The 19,507-nt window shown below is 49.8% G+C and overlaps 2 protein-coding genes across 2 annotated transcripts in view; one reads left to right on the forward strand and one right to left on the reverse strand.

Moving 5' to 3' along the window:
• The window catches only part of LOC149451033 (uncharacterized), a 132,864-nt gene extending 131,838 nt beyond the window's left edge, over positions 1-1,026 (reverse strand). Inside the window, 1 exon segment of the mRNA XM_089691117.1 lies at positions 721-1,026. The gene's annotated coding sequence lies outside the window, so the exon portion shown is untranslated.
• The window catches only part of LOC149451034 (uncharacterized), a 177,054-nt gene that overhangs the window by 54,186 nt on the left and 103,361 nt on the right, over positions 1-19,507 (forward strand). The window lies entirely within an intron of this gene.

Consider the following 19,507-nt stretch of genomic DNA (forward strand, 5'->3'; position numbering starts at 1 on the left):
GGGGGACAGTATGGAGGACAGGGGGCAGTGTGGGGGACAGTAGGGAGGACAGGGAGCAGTGTGGGGGACAGTAGGGAGGACAGGGGGCAGTGCGGGGGACAGTATGGAAGACAGGGGGCAGTGTGGGGGACAGTATGGAGGACAGGGGTCAGTGTGGGGGACAGTAGGGAGGACAGGGAGCAGTGTGGGGGACAGTGCGGAGGACAGGGGGCATTGTGGGGGACAGTGCGGAGGACAGGGGGCATTGTGGGGACAGTAGGGATGACAAGGGGTTGTGGGGTTGACAGGGGAACAATGAGGGGGTCTGCTGGTTCTTGTAGTTCCCCTGCATTCCGTCACTCCACACTTTTTTATATGAGTGACCCCAGTAATGACGAGTCATGCATACACCGCTGTTTTTGGGGTGACACTCCTTCCATGGTATCTGCTCCATGAAAGAGCCCCCCAACAATGCAAAAAAGCAATATGAGTCTGGTGTGGATATTAGGGGATTAATCACACAAAAATGTTAAATATAGTGTGAGGTCCCTGTAGAAAATCCATAGCGGACCCCCAATCCGAGCATGGAGCCAAGCTGGCCAGGGAAGGGAGTGCCAAGCATGTGGCCAAGCTGGCCAGGGAAGGGAGTGCCAGGCATGCAGCCAAGCTGGCCAGGGAAGGGAGTGCCAGGCATGCGGCCCCTCCTGAACCATATGAGGGGTACTCTGTATAGACCCTCACCAGTCCTCCTCCTGGATTCCTCTAGTCCTCCTTCTCTCCAGGAATGGCTGGGATGAGTCCTTTGGCTTTGAGTGACGGGAAGTGGAGACGTTCTCTTCCTTCTCATGTCCTCTTTACTCTTTCAGAGGGAAAAGTTTCCCCACCAATGGAGAGAGATGGAGGGGAGTCTGAAGGTCTTCTCTGGAAGATCCCATTACATTCCACACCCAGACATGGAGATTCCTCCACATGGGAGGTCATGTGACAGCCAAGAAGATTCCCCATTAGAGAGGCCCCCCTCCCCCCACCACCAGATGGATAGAGACTAAGAATAGACAAAACTGGACACTACAGGCTCTACAGACACACTGTGTATATACTGTATATAATACCCGGGACACAAGGAAAGGGGGACGGCACACTGGGGACACCCACAGAGGAGTAGTATGTCCATTACATTGGTGTCAGTGGAGTAGTATGTCCTTACATTGGTGTCAGTGGAGTAGTATGTCCATTACATTGGTGTCAGTGGAGTAGTATGTCTCTTACATTGGTGTCAGTGAAGTAGTATTTCCCTTAAATTGGTGTCAGTGGAGAAATATGTCCTTTACATTGGTGTCAGTGGAGTAGTATATCCCTTACATTGGTGTCAGTGGAGTAGTATATCCCTTACATTGGTGTCAGTGGAGTAGTATGTCCCTTACTTTGGTGTCAGTGGAGTAGTATGTCCCATACTTTGGTGTCAGTAGAGTAGTATGTCCCATACATTGGTGTCAGTGGAGTAGTATATCTCTCTTACATTGGTGTCAGTGGAGTAGTATGTCCCTTACATTGGTGTCAGTGGAGTAGTATGTCCTTACATTGGTGTCAGTGGAGTAGTATGTCCCTTACATTGGTGTCAGTGGAGTAGTATGTCCCTTACATTGGTGTCAGTGGAGTGGTATGTCCTTACATTGGTGTCAGTGGAGTAGTATGTCCTTACATTGGTGTCAGTGGAGTAGTATGTCCATTACATTGGTGTCAGTGGAGTAGTATGTCCTTACATTGGTGTCAGTGGAGTAGTATGTCCATTACATTGGTGTCAGTGGAGTAGTATGTCCTTACATTAGTGTCAGTGGAGTAGTATGTCCTTACATTGGTGTCAGTGGAGTAGTATGTCCCTTACATTGGTGTCAGTGGAGTAGTATGTCCCTTACATTGGTGTCAGTGGAGTGGTATGTCCTTACATTGGTGTCAGTGGAGTAGTATGTCCCTTACTTTGGTGTCAGTGGAGTAGTATGTCCCTTACATTGGTGTCAGTGGAGTAGAATGCCATTACATGACATGAGTGGTGTCAGTAATCAGTGCTGCGATTATATGACTTCCCTCTGCCAGTCCCGGAATCTGATCTCTCCCTGTCCCAGCCTGGAGAACGGGGTCTCTGTGTTTTCTTGGACTGGGATGAAATGTGATGTCAGGTGGAGGGGGAGGGGGCTGGTAAATGTAGGAGGGGGGTAGCAGCTGTCCATGGCAGAGAGGAGGACAGACAGAACAACAGCTGCACAAAGTTCCCGGATCCAGAGCCGTGCAGAACATTCACCAGCTGATAGGAGGGGAGATCACTGACACCGAGGAGCACAGCAAACACATTGCCTTTTACATCCATTATTATTATTATTATACAGGATTTATAAAGCCCCGATAGTTGGCTCAGCGCTGTACATTACAGAGGGGACAGAACATGTGACAGAACAATACCAATACAATGTGATACATGAGGGGATCGAGGGCCCTGATCCTGGGAGCTTACAATCTAGGAGGGGGGGATGGTGGTACAGGAGGAGATAGCTGTGGGGGATGGGGTGGTAGGAGGAGTGGAGGAGGTCGGCAGGTTAGCGGGGGGTGGGGTAGGCTTCCCTGAAGAGGTGGGTTTTCAGGGGGCGCCTAAAGGAGAGGAGAGTAGGTGATAATCTGATGGGTTGGGGTAGGGAGTTCCAGAGGATGGGTGAACAAATAATCAAAGGTCGTCCTGCGCTATAAATGGAAGTAGAACCTCGCCTTAAGCTGCCGACACTCACCAACTGACACCTAAAACAGTGTAAATGACACCAATAAATAGTGTAACTCATAATAAATACTGAATACAAATATGTGACAATTCATAGAATACAACCTGAACCAATCACAATTCATACAATAAACGTCTTCATAGCAACAGTGTAACAATATATAAGTCGTGTCATACTTCTACTAAATATCCGTGTTTCATGATGTACACGCGTGTTCACACTGTAAATACATAGAACACGTGTGTAAACATGAACTCCCGTGCTCACACACCTACTGTATAAATAATGGACACGCGTGTTCACACTGTAAATACATAGAACACGTGTGTAAACATGAACTCCAGTGCTCACACACCTACTGTATACATAATGGACATGCGTGTTCACACTGTAAATACATGGAAAACGTGTGTAAACATGAACTCCCGTGCTCACACACCTACTGTATAAATAATGGACACGCGTGTTCACACTGTAAATACATAGAACACGTGTGTAAACATGAACTCCCGTGCTCACACACCTACTGTATAAATAATGGACACGCGTGTTCACACTGTAAATACATAGAACACGTGTGTAAACATGAACTCCCGTGCTCACACACCTACTGTATAAATAATGGACAGGCGTGTTCACACTGTAAATACATAGAACACGTGTGTAAACATGAACTCCCGTGCTCACACACCTACTGTATAAATAATGGACAGGTGTGTTCACGCTGTAAATACATAGAACACGTGTGTAAACATGAACTCCCGTGCTCACACAACTACTGTATAAATAATGGACACGCGTGTTCACACTGTAAATACATAGAACACGTGTGTAAACATGCAATCCCGCGCTCACACACCTACTGTATAAATAATGGACACGCGTGTGCACACTGTAAATACATAGAACACGTGTGTAAACATGCCATCCCGTGCTCACACACTACTGTATACATAATAACGAGGTATTTATAAACCTTTCTATACATAAAGTGCTATAGAGCCAAAACAGTGCAAACAACTGTCCACTCTGTGCAACAATGATTGGGCCAAAATCTTCTCCTATTGGGGCTAGATTGCCTCCTCCCCCCAGTGACCCCTAGGGGCCAACACCCTGGATCCTTACCTCTTATGGGCCGCTTCCTTCCTTCAGTAGATCTCCTTGTGGGGCTCCTATTTGCGGTGATCAGCCAAGGTGTCTGTGAAGGACAATGGTCACCAATGTGACGGACTCTTTCCTTGCAGGAACATGCAGAGGTCCCATCTCCATAGTCCCCTTTAAATGTCGGCTTTCACAGATCTTTCTGCTCCTTCACTTCACAGCAGCAATATTTGTGTTTCAACACAGCGCAGCTTTGGGGTAGAACAATGCCAGCTTTACGTGGAAATGGTGTCCAACACAGACAGCGTGGAAGGTGTACATGGTCACAGCACTTACTGCCCTCGAAATACAGCCACGCCCTAGATTTCTATATCCAGAGGATGGGAGACACCCTGGGGAAGTCCTGGAGGAGGGCGTGGGAGGAGGAGACCAGGGAACTAGAGGGGAGGAGGAGACCAGGGAACTAGAGAGAAGGAGGAGACCAGGGAACTAGAGAGGAGGAGGAGACCAGGGAACTAGAGAGAAGGAGGAGACCAGGGAACTAGAGAGAAGGAGGAGACCAGGGAATTAGAGAGAAGGAGGAGACCAGGGAACTAGAGAGAAGGAGGAGACCAGGGAACTAGAGAGAAGGAGGAGACCAGGGAACTAGAGAGAAGGAGGAGACCAGGGAACTAGAGAGAAGGAGGAGACCAGGGAACTAGAGAGAAGGAGGAGACCAGGGAACTAGAGAGAAGGAGGAGACTAGGGAACTAGAGGGGAGGAGGAGACCAGGGAACTAGAGAGAAGGAGGAGACCAGGGAACTAGAGAGAAGGAGGAGACTAGGGAACTAGAGGGGAGGAGGAGACCAGGGAACTAGAGAGAAGGAGGTGACCAGGGAACTAGAGAGAAGGAGGAGACCAGGGAACTAGAGAGAAGGAGGAGACCAGGGAATGAGAGAGAAGGAGGTCTTGTGAGGAGCGGAGTGTGCGTGTTGGGCGGTACTTGGATATTAGGTCAGTGATGTAGTTCGGGGCAGTATGGTGGACGGCTTTGTACGTCAGTGTTAGGATTTTGTATCTGATCCGTTGTGCAATCGGAAGCCAGTGGAGGGATTGACAGAGGGGGGTGGAGGACACTGAGTGGAGGCCAGTGGAGGGATTGGCAGAGGGGGGTGGAGGACACTGAGTGGAGGCCAGTGGATGGATTGGCAGAGAAGGGAGGAGGACACTGAGTGGAGGTCAGTGGAGGGATTGGCAGAGGGGGGTGGAGGACACTGAGTGGAGGCCAGTGGAGGGATTGGCAGAGAGGGGTGGAGGACACTGAGTGGAGGTCAGTGGAGGGATTGGCAGAGAAGGGTGCCGGAAACTGAGCGGAGGCCAGTGGAGGGATTGGCAGAGAGGGGTGGAGGACACTGAGTGGAGGCCAGTGGAGGGATTGGCAGAGAGGGGTGGAGGACACTGAGTGGAGGCCAGTGGAGGGATTGGCAGAGGGGGGTGGCGGAGATGGAGCGGTTGGAAAGGTGAATGAGTCTGGCAGCCGTATTCAGGATGGACTGAAGTGGGGATAGCCTGTGGCAAGGCAGGCCAGTGAGGAGGGAGTTGCAGTAGTCGAGTCGTGATATGATGATGGAGGGGATGATCTGTTTAGTGGTTTCTGGGGTTAGGAACGTGCGGATTTTGGCTTAGGTGGGTGTAGACGAGGCGCTCGAGGAGTTTGGATGTAAATGGGAGCAGGGAGATGGGTCTGAGGTTGTTCGGGTCATTGGGGTCCAGGGAGGGCTTTTTAAGTATGGGGGTGATGTGTGCATGTTTCATTGGTGTCAGTGGAGTAGTATGTCCCTTACATTGGTGTCAGTGGAGTAGTATGTCCCTTACATTGGTGTCAGTGGAGTAGTATGTCCCTTACATTGGTGTCAGTGGAGTAGTATGTCCCTTACATTGGTGTCAGTGGAGTAGTATGTTCTTACATTGGTGTCTGTGGAGTAATATATCCTTTACAATTGTGTCAGTGGAGTAGTACATTTCTTACATTGGTGTCAGTGGAGTAATATATCCTTTACATTGGTGTCAGTAGAGTAGTATCTATCTTACATTGGTGTCAGTGGAGTAGTGTATCTCTCTTACATTGGTGTCAGTGGATTAGTATGTCCCTTACATTGGTGTCAGTGGAGTAGTATGTCTCTTACATTGGTGTCAGTGGAATAGTATGTCTCTTACATTGGTGTCAGTGGAGTAGTATGTCCCTTACATTGGTGTCAGTGGAATAGTATGTCCCTTACATTGGTGTCAGTGGAATAGTATGTCCCTTACATTGGTGTCAGTGGGGTAGTATGTCCCTTACATTGGTGTCAGTGGAGTAGTATGTCCTTTACATTGGTGTCAGTGGAGTAGTATGTCCCTTACATTGGTGTCAGTTGAGTAGTATGTCCCTTACATTGGTGTCAGTGGAGTATTATGTCCCTTACATTGGTGTCAGTGGAGTAGAATGCCACTTACATGACATGCGTGGTGTCAGTAATCAGTGCTGCGATTATATGACTTCCCTCTGTCAGTCCCGGAATCTGATCCCTCCCAGTTCCAGCCTGGAGAACGGGGTCTCTGTGTTTTCTCGGGCTGGGATGAAATGTGGTGTCAGGTGGAGGGGGAGGGGGGTGGTAAATGCAGGAGGGGGGCAGCAGCTGTCCATGGCAGAGAGGAAGACAGACAGAACAACAGCTGCACAAAGTTCCCGGATCCAGAGCCGTGCAGAACATTCACCAGCTGATAGGAGGGGAGTTCACTGACACCGAGGAGCACAGCAAACACATTGCCTTTTTACATACATTGGTGTCAGTGGAGTAGTACCTCCCATACATTGGTGTCAGTGGAGTGTCTCTCTTACATTGGTATCAGTGGAGTAGTATCTCTCTTACGTTGGTGTCAGTGGAATAGTATGTTCTTACATTGGTGTCAGTGGAGTAGTATGTCCCTTACATTGGTGTCAGTGGAGTAGTACCTCCCATACATTGGTGTCAGTGGAGTGTCTCTCTTACATTGGTATCAGTGGAGTAGTATCTCTCTTACGTTGGTGTCAGTGGAGTAGTATGTTCTTACATTGGTGTCAGTGGAGTAGTACCTCCCATACATTGGTGTCAGTGGAGTGTCTCTCTTACATTGGTATCAGTGGAGTAGTACCTCACTTACATTGGTGTCAATGGAGTAGTATGTCCTTACATTGGTGTCAGTGGAATAGTATCTATCTTACATTGGTGTCAGTGGAATAGTATCTATCCTACATTGGTGTCAGTGGAATAGTATCTATCTTACATTGGTGTCAGTGGAGTAGTACCTCCCATACATTGGTGTCAGTGGAGTATCTCTCTTACATTGGTATCAGTGGAGTAGTACCTCACTTACATTGGTGTCAATGGAGTAGTATGTCATTACATTGGTGTCAGTGGAATAGTATCTATCTTACATTGGTGTCAGTGGAGTAGTATCTCTCTTACATTGGTGTCAGTGGAGTAGTATGTCCCTTACATTGGTGTCAGTGGAGTAGTATGTCCCTTACATTGGTGTCAGTGGAGTAGTATGTCCCTTACATTGGTGTCAGTGGAGTAGTATCTCTCTTACATTGGTGTCAGTGGAGTAGTATCTCTCTTACATTGGTGTCAGTGGAGTAGTATGTCCTTACATTGGTGTCAGTTGTAAGGGAAAAATGGAGCAGCCATTTCTAGATATAAATATGAAATACATTTGGCACTCCAGTTCTACCTCCAGCTCCACAGCATTCACACCACCTATTGTCTACAAGATTATTATCACAGCCTTTGAAGATCTGTTAAACCCAAAGAACAATGGAAGTAACAATAACATTTGGATAACTATTCCCATCTCAATGAGTTACACCAAAGACACAGATGACTCTTCAAAGAAAGATCAGATAGCCGGGTACCACCCACTGTAGAGCATAGAAATTGTATTAGAGGGCCCTAGTTAGATAGAGCATTACTTTGAATCCAACACCATGTATTGTTCTGCTCTCCCTGCATGGAGGTCTAGCTACATGCTTGTATAATAAACATCTACTTTTCAATCCGGCTTCAGCAGTCAAAATGTTACTGGAACCCATGAGTTTTGGGTTTCCCCATCAATTTGGTCCTTCGAGCCGGAAAGGGAAACTCTACAGACATGGTTTAGACACAGAAGGACGGCACAACCTGGGAAGTCATCTCTGCTGGCATTGGTAGGCTAACTTTCTGCTTACTATGATTCCCCTTGTGCTGGGCCTTTGTATGTAAAGTCGATGTTGTGGAAAAGTACCCTTTCCAAGAACCTTGACTGTTGAATTGTTTCTTTTCTTTTTACTTTCCATGCTATCTGTTACTTATTACTGTCCTTTTGCATGAATGTGTTCTGCTGAATGATTTGCCCTATTTCAGGTGCAATGTGTGGTTAGGTAGGATCTCTGCAGTTCCTGTTACCGGGCGACTGGGCAGGTCAGGGATCGGGTCTTCTGACTCAAAATATCTTGAGGTATGACTGATAAGGTAGTAAGTGTGGTGGGGCCATGTGGTCCATTGCCGGGGGTGACAGGCTGCTTAAAAAAACAGCACTGCTTGAAACATTAGTACCAGTTTTGATTGATGAAGCTTTCTTCTTTTTTTCTCTTCTGCGTGGCTCTCCATAAAGTCACACCATAAGTAGAGGAACTGTCTTTTCTATTCTACAGCAGTGTCTATAAACTGATGTGGAAGACTTTTTAGGGAAACAGAGCTGTCAGATACTATACTTTCTCTAAAAAGTTCTATAATCTTTTCCTATTGACATTTTGGTTGCTTTGGTTGTACTGTATTGATCTCTTTATGCGCTGCCATGTGTTATACATATAAGTGGGCTGTCTCTCTTTTTGTAGAAAGAAGTACTTTTTTTTTACATTCCTGAATTGTTTTACTCTGTATAACTGAATCCCCTCAGCCTATGTGACTGAGGTGTCCCTGTTCAGTCTGTGTGGCTGATTTATGCATAGTATAGTCTGATATATATCCTTGGCCAGGATTGGGGGCCAGATATACGGTTCCTGCTATTATCTAGGTATATCGTATCTTGCATTTGATCGTGGGGGCCTAGTAATAGATGAATTCTGACATTATCTAGGTATATTGTATCTTGCATTTGATGGTGGGGGCTCAGTAATAGATGAATTCTGACATTATCTAGGTATGTCGTATCTTACATTTGATGGTGGGGGCTCAGTAATAGATGAATTCTGACATTATCTAGGTATGTCGTATCTTGCATTTGATGGTGGGGGCTCAGTAATAGATGAATTCTGACATTATCTAGGTATGTCGTATCTTACATTTGATGGTGGGGGCTCAGTAATAGATGAATTCTGACATTATCTAGGTATGTCGTATCTTACATTTGATGGTGGGGGCTCAGTAATAGATGAATTCTGACATTATCTAGGTATGTCGTATCTTACATTTGATGGTGGGGGCTCAGTAATAGATGAATTCTGACATTATCTAGGTATGTCGTATCTTACATTTGATGGTGGGGGCTTAGTAATAGATTAATTCTTGAGGAAGTCTCACCACCGTGTGAGATGGGGAATTGTACCACCGTGTACACCCCAAACGGGTATCTGTGTGATACCACCGGGAGCTCCTCCTGGATTGCCAAAGTACATGATATATAACTTTGGAACAGGAGTGGCTGAATCCCTCAAGGAATGGAACCAAGGCACACAGGGGTTTAGTACCCCTAGAAGGGAAATTTCACCTTAAACTCTTGAAAGAATGTAAAAAAAAAAAAAACAAAGGGAAATAATGAGATCTATATATAGATTTGAGGTACAGTCCAGAAAAAAATAAGAGAGAATGCAGCCTTATTAGAGAAATGTACTTATATGTTTGTCTAGAATTTAAGCAAGCTGATTGTGAGAGTATGTTGTTGTGTTAAGATGTGTGAGATCCATGGATTGTATGTTGTATTGTCTGGGATGACTGTATTAATGTGCCTAAAGTGTCGTGTCAGCAAAATATTTGACAATACTGATTAGAGATGAGCGAAGTATTCAAAAATTTGATTCGACTGATTCGGCGAATTTGTGGAAAATATTCGATTCGAGTCAAATATATTCGCTGTGAATTTAACTTATAAAAAGGGTGTTTCTAGGCTTCAGGGAGCCTTTATATTAGTGCAGAACACTGTACCTTTAATTTAAATGCCCTTGGAGTCTGCTGGGGAAGAGAAATAATACTGTCAGTCAGTATGACATGCAGATGAGTGCCGTCCATCTTAGAATCACCGCACACTTCACTCATTTGGCCAGTCACGGGGCCAAAACCAGTGTTTGGAGCCACAGTGTGGCGGTGGAGCCAGCAGCAATGGGAGGCCATACAGCACCCTATGACAAAATGGAAAACCGCAGGAGTGTGAGGAGACCTCAAAGTGGCACATGGCAGAGTGGGAGCAATGGGAGGCGGTACAGGGACCCAGGTCACACTGTGGGCCCAGCAGCAGCGTGACCAGGCGGTACGGGGGCCCATTGGCGATTTGGGGCCTGGCGGCACCTATGGGAGGCCTGTAATCTGCCAGCAACCTATGACAAAATGGAAAACCGCAGGAGTGTGAGGAGACCTGAAAGTGGCACATGGTAGAGTGGGAGCAATGGGAGGCGGTACAGGGACCCAGGTCACACTGTGGGACCAGCAGCAGCGTGACCAGGCGGTACGGGGGCCCATTGGTGATTTGGGGCCTGGCGGCACCTATGGGAGGCCTGTAATCTGCCAGCAATCTATGACAAAATGGAAAACCGCAGGAGTGTGAGGAGACCTCAAAGTGGCACATGGTAGAGTGGGAGCAATGGGAGGCGGTACAGGGACCCAGGTCACACTGTGGGCCCAGCAGCAGCGTGACCAGGCGGTACGGGGGCCCATTGGCGATTTGGGGCCTGGCGGCACCTATGGGAGGCCTTTAATCTGCCAGCAACCTATGACAAAATGGAAAACCGCAGGAGTGTGAGGAGACCTCAAAGTGGCACATGGTAGAGTGGGAGCAATGGGAGGCGGTACAGGGACCCAGGTCACACTGTGGGCCCAGCAGCAGCGTGACCAGGCAGTACGGGGGCCCATGGCTGATTTGGGGCCTGGCGGCACCTATGGGAGGCCTTTAATCTGCCAGCAACCTATGACAAAATGGAAAACCGCAGGAGTGTGAGGAGACCTCAAAGTGGCACATGGTAGAGTGTGAGCAATGGGAGGCGGTACAGGGACCCAGGTCACACTGTGGGCTCAGCAGCAGCGTGACCAGGCGGTACGGGGGCCCATGGCAGATTTGGGGCCTGGCGGCACCTATGGGAGGCCTGTAATCTGCCAGCAATCTATGACAAAATGGAAAACCACAGGAGTGTGAGGAGACCTCAAAGTGGCACATGGTAGAGTGTGAGCAATGGGAGGCGGTACAGGGACCCAGGTCACACTGTGGGCTCAGCAGCAGCGTGACCAGGCGGTACGGGGGCCCATTGGCGATTTGGGGCCTGGCGGCACCTATGGGAGGCCTTTAATCTGCCAGCAACCTATGACAAAATGGAAAACCGCGGGAGTGTGAGGAGACCTCAAAGTGGCACATGGTAGAGTGGGAGCAATGGGAGGCGGTACAGGGACCCAGGTCACACTGTGGGCTCAGCAGCAGCGTGACCAGGCGGTACGGGGGCCCATGGCCGATTTGGGGCCTGGCGGCACCTATGGGAGGCCTTTAATCTGCCAGCAACCTATGACAAAATGGAAAAAAAAAGGTGTGAAAAAGGCCACTATTTTAGAACGGTAGTGAGGGTCCAACAAGGTGGACAGCCAAAAGTCATCCCTCTGTCTGATGGTTATTATTCGGCTGTCGCTACGCAAGCAACCGAGCATGCTATGGGCCATTTGTGCCAAGGAATGCGAGGGACTCCCTGCCTCCATCTCCACAGCATACTGCCACGGTGCGTCTGGGTCCTCTGTCTCCTCCTCCTCCTCCTCTACCAGATGCTCCTGCTCCTCCACTCCTGTCCGCTGAGTGGAAAAACCACCCATTTCACTCAATAATTCCTGAGCACCAATGTCCTCCTCTACCTCCTCCTCTTCTTCCTGTCCTGCCCCCACAGGGGTCATGTGGCGTTGAGATCTGTGCGCCACGTCTACCGCACTCTGACCAGCCATTGTTAACAGCATTTGTTCCAGGACGTGCAACAGAGGAATGACGTCCTTCATCCCATAGTCCTGCCGACTCACGAATAGCGTGGCCTCCTCAAAGGGCCTGAGCAAGCGCAGGTGTCACGCATGAGCTGCCAATGGCTGACATCTAAGTTACACAGGGAGTACCTTTATCCGCTTTTAACATCAGGAAATCTGTGATGGCCTTTAGCTGTTCGTAAAGGCGGTCTAACATATGTAGGGTTGAATTCCACCTTCTTGCAACGTCACAGCATGAGGAGTCGGTACGGGGGCCCATGGCAGATTAGGGGCCTGGCAGCAGCTATGGGAGGCCCGTAATCTGCCAGCACCCTATGTCAAAAAATTGAACACACCAGCAGTGTGAGGAGACCTGAAAGTGGCACATGGCATGAGAGACTGTGGACCTGGCAGCAGCATGAGGAGGCGGTATAGGGGCCCATGGCAGATTAGGGGCCTGGCAGCAGCTATGGGAGGCCCGTAATCTGCCAACACCCTATGTCAAAAAATTGAACACACCAGCAGTGTGAGGAGACCTGAAAGTGGCACATGGCATGAGAGACTGTGGACCTGGCAGCAGCATGAGGAGGCGGTATAGGGGCCCATGGCAGATTAAGGGCCTGGCAGCAGCTATGGGAGGCCCGTAATCTGCCAGCACCCTATGTCAAAAAATTGAACACACCAGCAGTGTGAGGAGACCTGAAAGTGGCACATGGCATGAGAGACTCTGGACCTGGCAGCAGCATGAGGAGGCGGTATAGGGGCCCATGGCAGATTAGGGGCCTGGCAGCAGCTATGGGAGGCCCGTAATCTGCCAGCACCCTATGTCAAAAAATTGAACACACCAGCAGTGTGAGGAGACCTGAAAGTGGCACATGGCATGAGAGACTGTGGACCTGGCAGCAGCATGAGGAGGCGGTATAGGGGCCCATGGCAGATTAGGGGCCTGGCAGCAGCTATGGGAGGCCCGTAATCTGCCAACACCCTATGTCAAAAAATTGAACACACCAGCAGTGTGAGGAGACCTGAAAGTGGCACATGGCATGAGAGACTGTGGACCTGGCAGCAGCATGAGGAGGCGGTATAGGGGCCCATGGCAGATTAAGGGCCTGGCAGCAGCTATGGGAGGCCCGTAATCTGCCAACACCCTATGTCAAAAAATTGAACACACCAGCAGTGTGAGGAGACCTGAAAGTGGCACATGGCATGAGAGACTGTGGACCTGGCAGCAGCATGAGGAGGCGGTATAGGGGCCCATGGCAGATTAGGGGCCTGGCAGCAGCTATGGGAGGTCCGTAATCTGCCAGCACCCTATGTCAAAAAATTGAACACACCAGCAGTGTGAGGAGACCTGAAAGTGGCACATGGCATGAGAGACTGTGGACCTGGCAGCAGCATGAGGAGGCGGTATAGGGGCCCATGGCAGATTAGGGGCCTGGCAGCAGCTATGGGAGGCCCGTAATCTGCCAGCACCCTATGACAAAAAATGGAACACACCAGCAGTGTGTGAGGAGACCTGAAAGTGGCACATGTTTGTGGCATGATTCATGGCGGATTTAGTCAGTTGTGTCAGGAACTGGTGGTTTGAAATCCAGACTAATCCACGCCTGATTCATTTTCACAAACGTGAGTCTCTCCACACTTTGGGTGGACAGTCGTGTCCTCCGCGGAGTTACAATACCTCCTGCCGCACTAAACACACGCTCCGATGCCACGCTACTGGCCGGGCATGACAGCCTTTCAAGGGCAAATTCAGCTAGTTGGGGCCAAAGGTCAAGTTTCGTTGCCCAGTAGTCAAGGGGATTGTCTACCTCGGTTGGCAGGGTGCTGTCCAAGTAGGCCCAAGCCTGTTGTTTGAGCTCCTGCTCCAGGTCCACCTGCTGCTGCTGCTGCGGCTGGTTAGTAGTTTCCTCACTGCGCTGGTGAAGAAAGCTACTCATCATCGACTGCAGACTGAGGCAGCCGCTGCTGGTGGAGCTGCCACTGCTCCTACCACCCCACCCCTCCCCTGCTGCCATGGCAGCGGAACGCGAGCGCACAGGGCCCACAGTGTCTAAGGATGGACGTTGGCGCAGAAAGGCAGAGACCAACTGACTACATAGGTGGTTTTTATAGTACGTAATTTTGGCCTCCCTCTCAGCAGGTGTGAAAAAGGCCACCATTTTGGAACGATAGCGAGGGTCCAACAAGGTGAACAGCCAAAAGTCATCCCTCTGTCTGATGGTTATTATTCGGCTGTCGCTACGCAAGCAACCGAGCATGCTATGGGCCATTTGTGCCAAGGAATGCGAGGGACTCCCTGCCTCCATCTCCACAGCATACTGCCACGGTGCGTCTGGGTCCTCTGTCTCCTCCTCCTCTACCAGATGCTCCTGCTCCTCCACTCCTGTCCGCTGAGTGGAAAAACCACCCATTTCACTCAATAATTCCTGAGCACAAATGTCCTCCTCTACCTCCTCCTCTTCTTCCTGTCCTGCCCCCACAGGGGTCATGTGGCATTGAGATCTGTGCGCCAGGTCTACCGCACCCTGACCAGCCATTGTTAACAGCATTTGTTCGAGGACGTGCAACAGAGGAATGACGTCGTTCACCCCATAGTCCTGCCGACTCACGAATAGCGTGGCCTCCTCAAAGGGCCTGAGCAAGCGGCAGGTGTCACGCATGAGCTGCCAATGGCTGACATCGAAGTTACACAGGGGAGTACCTTTATCCGCTTGTAACATCAGGAAATCGGTGATGGCCTTTCGCTGCTCGTAAAGGCGGTCTAACATGTGTAGGGTTGAATTCCACCTTGTTGCAACGTCGCAGATCAGGCGATGCTGTGGAATTCCGTTCTGCCGCTGCAGCTCAAGGAGGGTGTGCTTTGCGGTGTAGGAATGGCTGAAATGCATGCAAAGTTTATGTGACATTTTAAGGACGTCTTGCAGTGGGATGGTGGATTTTAGGAACCGCTTGACAACCAGATTGAACACGTGAGCCATGCATGGCGCATGGCACAACCTTCCTTGACGCAGAGCAGACACCATGTTCTTTCCGTTGTCGGTCAACATGGTTCCGATTTTCAGTTTGCGCGGAGACAGCCATCTGTCGATTTCTCTGTTCATTACACTCAGAAGTTCCTCCCCTGTGTGACTACGTTCGCCAAGGCATACCAGGTGCAGCACAGCGTGACACCGTTGCGCTCTGCACATGTGATATGCCGGTCGGGTAATGGGACTTGGCACGGGGGTGGCGGCTGAGGACACGGCGGAAGAAGAGGTGGTAGAGGCGGACATGTTTGCTGGACCAAGGACGTGCAAACGTGGAGGCAAAAGCTGCGTGACCTGTCCAAGTTGCTGGTGCGGCTGTGCCGGCACCACGTTCACCCAGTGTGCCGTAAATGACATGTACTGTCCCTGACCGTAGTTACAGCTCCACACGTCGGCGCTGCCGTGCACTTTGGCAGAGACCGACATGCTCAAAGACTGGCCCACCATCTCTTCTACATGTGAATGCAGGGCTGGCACTGCCTTTTTGGCGAAGAAATGACGGCTTGGCACTCTCCACCGCGGCGCGGCACAAGCCATCATTTCTTGGAAAGGTGCTGAGTCCACCAGTTGGAAAGGGAGGGACTGCAGCACCAGCAACTTGGACAGGAGGACGTTCAGCTTTTGCACCGTCGGGTGCGTGCTCGCAAACTGTTGTCTCTTGGAAACGGATTCCAAAAAAGACTGCTGACGGAATCCGTGAAGAGGAGTAGCAGGAGAAGGAGCATCTGAACGAGCGGAAGATGCCAACGAGCGACAACTCCCCTCAGCAGAGGTGTTGGAGCCTTGACTGGCTGATAGAGGGCGATTGACGACGTCGGGTGACGGAGCAAGTAACGGAGCGGGTGATGGAGCGGGGGCTGGGGCAGGCAGAACCGCCGTATCTTTATCACGGTTTTCCCAGGCCACCGAATGGCGACGCTGCATATGCTGACGCAACGCTGTAGTCCCAACATGGGCCCCCTGGCCACGCTTGACTTTCTGGCCACATAGTCGACATACGGCTACGTTTACTTCCTCGGGCGGCTTGACGAAAAATTGCCACACATCCGAGTAAGAAACTTTGCCCCCGATACTCCTCACTGGCTGACTGCTACTTCCTCCGTGCGCACCGGCACCACTACTGGCCGTGGTGGTAGGCTGCAGTGGAGCTGGTGCTCTACTCCGTGGACGTTTGGCTCCACTGACACTGATGCGACCCTGCTGCCTCCTGGGCAACCCACCGACTGTTTCGCTCGCTGCCAAGCTGGCACCCTCTTCTCCTGATGATGCGGAAGAAATTGCCTGATGACGACGAGGCTGCCAAGTGCGATCAACCTCCTCATCATCAATTAGGGTCTCCGCCTCACTACTAGACCCCTCGGCTGCGTCTGGGTCAGGAGACAGACCTGTCTCTAGACCAGCTACCGAGCCACTCTCCTCACCAGTACTTCTTCGCCTGGCTGCTGAAGAGGCGGATGTCTCCCCCCGTTCCTGACCGCCCTCTGTTAGCTCTTCCTCACTGTACAGTGGGGCTGAGCCCACAGCATGCGATACTTCGCTTGGTGAGGGAACATCAAAGGACAGGGGCAGGTAGAGGACATGTGATTTCAGTGGGCTTGCTCCCGGGCCATGCCAACTAACGGTTGTGTCTGACGTACCCACCGACCGTTGGCTGTAGGTGTCAGAGGTGACCTGGGAAGAGGAAGATGACCGAGCCAACCAATCGATGACGGCAGGGTTGTCGGTGGAGACACGACCGCTGGATGACACCGGGAGCACTGGCCTCTGGCTGCGAATAGTGCTGCCTCAACCCCTTCCTCTGCTGCCACGTCTGCTCGCTCCTAAAACATTGCCTCCTCTGCCACTCCTCTGCATGTTGTCTGACATACTCTTTAATTCAACAATTCTGTGTCCCTGAGTAACAATTCTGTGTCTGTCCCTGAGTAACAATTCCCTGAGTAACAATTCTGTGTCTGTCCCTGAGTAACAATTATGTGGCCCTAAGTAACGGTTCTGTGGCCCTCAGTAACAATTCTGTGTCCCTGAGTAACAATTCTGTGGCCCTGAGTAACAATTCTGTGGCCCTCAGTAACAATTCTGTGTCCCTCAGTAACAATTCTGTGTCTGTCCCTGAGTAACAATTATGTGGCCCTAAGTAACGGTTCTGTGGCCCTCAGTAACAATTCTGTGTCCCTGATTAACGTTTCTGTGGCCCTAAGTAACGGTTCTGTGGCCCTCAGTAACAATTCTGTGTCCCTGATTAACGTTTCTGTGGCCCTAAGTAACGGTTCTGTGGCCCTCAGTAACAATTCTGTGTCCCTCAAGAAACAATTCTGTGTCTGTCCCTGAGTAACAATTCTGTGGCCCTAAGTAACGGTTCTGTGGCCCTCAGTAACAATTCTGTGTCCCTCAGTAACAATTCTGTGTCTGTCCCTGATTAACGTTTCTGTGGCCCTAAGTAACGGTTCTGTGGCCCTCAGTAACAATTCTGTGTCCCTGATTAACGTTTCTGTGGCCCTCAGTAACGGTTCTGTGGCCCTCAGTAACAATTCTGTGTCCCTCAAGAAACAATTCTGTGTCTGTCCCTGAGTAACAATTCTGTGGCCCTAAGTAACGGTTCTGTGGCCCTCAGTAACAATTCTGTGTCCCTGATTAACGTTTATGTGGCCCTAAGTAACGGTTCTGTGGCCCTCAGTAACAATTCTGTGTCCCTCAGTAACAATTCTGTGTCTGTCCTTGAGTAACAATTCTGTGGCCCTAAGTAACGGTTCTGTGGCCCTCAGTAACAATTCTGTGTCCCTGATTAACGTTTATGTGGCCCTAAGTAACGGTTCTGTGGCCCTCAGTAACAATTCTGTGTTCCTGATTAACGTTTCTGTGGCCCTAAGTAATGGTTCTGTGGCCCTCAGTAACAATTCTGTGTCCCTGAGTAACAATTATGTGTCTGTCCGAGTAACAATTATGTGGCCCTAAGTAACAGTTCTGTGGCCCTCAGTAACAATTCTGTGTCCCTGAGTAACAATTATGTGGCCCTAAGTAACGGTTCTGTGGCCCTCAGTAACAATTCTGTGTCCCTGAGTAACAATTCTGTGGCCCTAAGTAACGGTTCTGTGGCCCTCAGTAACAATTCTGTGTCTGTCCCTGATTAACGTTTACGTGGCCCTAAGTAACGGTTCTGTGGCCCTCAGTAACAATTCTGTGTCCCTGATTAACGTTTCTGTGGCCCTAAGTAACGGTTCTGTGGCCCTCAGTAACAATTCTGTGGCCCTCAGTAACAATTCTGTGTCTGTCCCTGAGTAACAATTCTGTGGCCCTAAGTAACGGTTCTGTGGCCCTCAGTAACAATTCTGTGTCCCTGATTAACGTTTATGTGGCCCTAAGTAACGGTTCTGTGGCCCTCAGTAACAATTCTGTGTCCCTGAGTAACAATTCTGTGTCTGTCCGAGTAACAATTCTGTGGCCCTAAGTAACAGTTCTGTGGCCCTCAGTAACAATTATGTGTCCCTGAGTAACAATTCTGTGGCCCTAAGTAACGGTTCTGTGGCCCTCAGTAACAATTCTGTGTCCCTGAGTAACAATTCTGTGGCCCTAAGTAACGGTTGTGGCCCTCACTAACAATTCTGTGTCCCTCAGTAACAATTCTGTGTCTGTCCCTGAGTAACAATTCTGTGGCCCTAAGTAACGGTTATGTGGCCCTCAGTAACAATTCTGTGTCCCTGAGTAACGTTTCTGTGGCCCTAAGTAACGGTTCTGTGGCCCTCAGTAACAATTCTGTGTCCCTGAGTAACAATTCTGTGTCTGTCCCTGAGTAACAATTCTGTGGCCCTAAGTAACGGTTCTGTGGCCCTCAGTAACAATTCTGTGTCCTTGAGTAACGTTTATGTGGCCCTAAGTAACAATTCTGTGGCCCTCAGTAACAATTCTGTGTCTGTCCCTGAGTAACAATTCTGTGGCCCTAACTAACGTTTCTGTGGCCCTAAGTAACAGTTCTGTGGCCCTCAGTAACAATTCTGTGTCCCTGAGTAACAATTCTGTGGCCCTAAGTAACGGTTCTGTGTCCCTCAGTAACAATTCTGTGTCCCTGAGTAACAATTCTGTGGCCCTAAGTAACGGTTCTGTGGCCCTCAGTAAGAATTCTGTGTCCCTGAGTAACAATTCTGTGTCTGTCCCTGAGTAACAATTCTGTGGCCCTAAGTAACGGTTCTGTGGCCCTCAGTAAGAATTCTGTGTCCCTGAGTAACAATTCTGTGTCTGTCCCTGAGTAACAATTCTGTGGCCCTAAGTAACGGTTCTGTGGCCCTCAGTAACAATTCTGTGTCCCTGAGTAACAATTCTGTGGCCCTAACTAACGTTTCTGTGGCCCTAAGTAACAGTTCTGTGGCCCTCAGTAACAATTCTGTGTCTGTCCCTGAGTAACAATTCTGTGGCCCTAACTAACGTTTCTGTGGCCCTAAGTAACAATTCTCTGGCACTC

The sequence above is a fragment of the Staurois parvus genome, unplaced genomic scaffold (assembly GCF_062004578.1).
Source record: "Staurois parvus isolate SC_StPar_1 unplaced genomic scaffold, SC_StPar_1.0 ptg000551l, whole genome shotgun sequence".
In the NCBI taxonomy this organism is placed as follows: Eukaryota; Metazoa; Chordata; class Amphibia; order Anura; family Ranidae; genus Staurois; species Staurois parvus.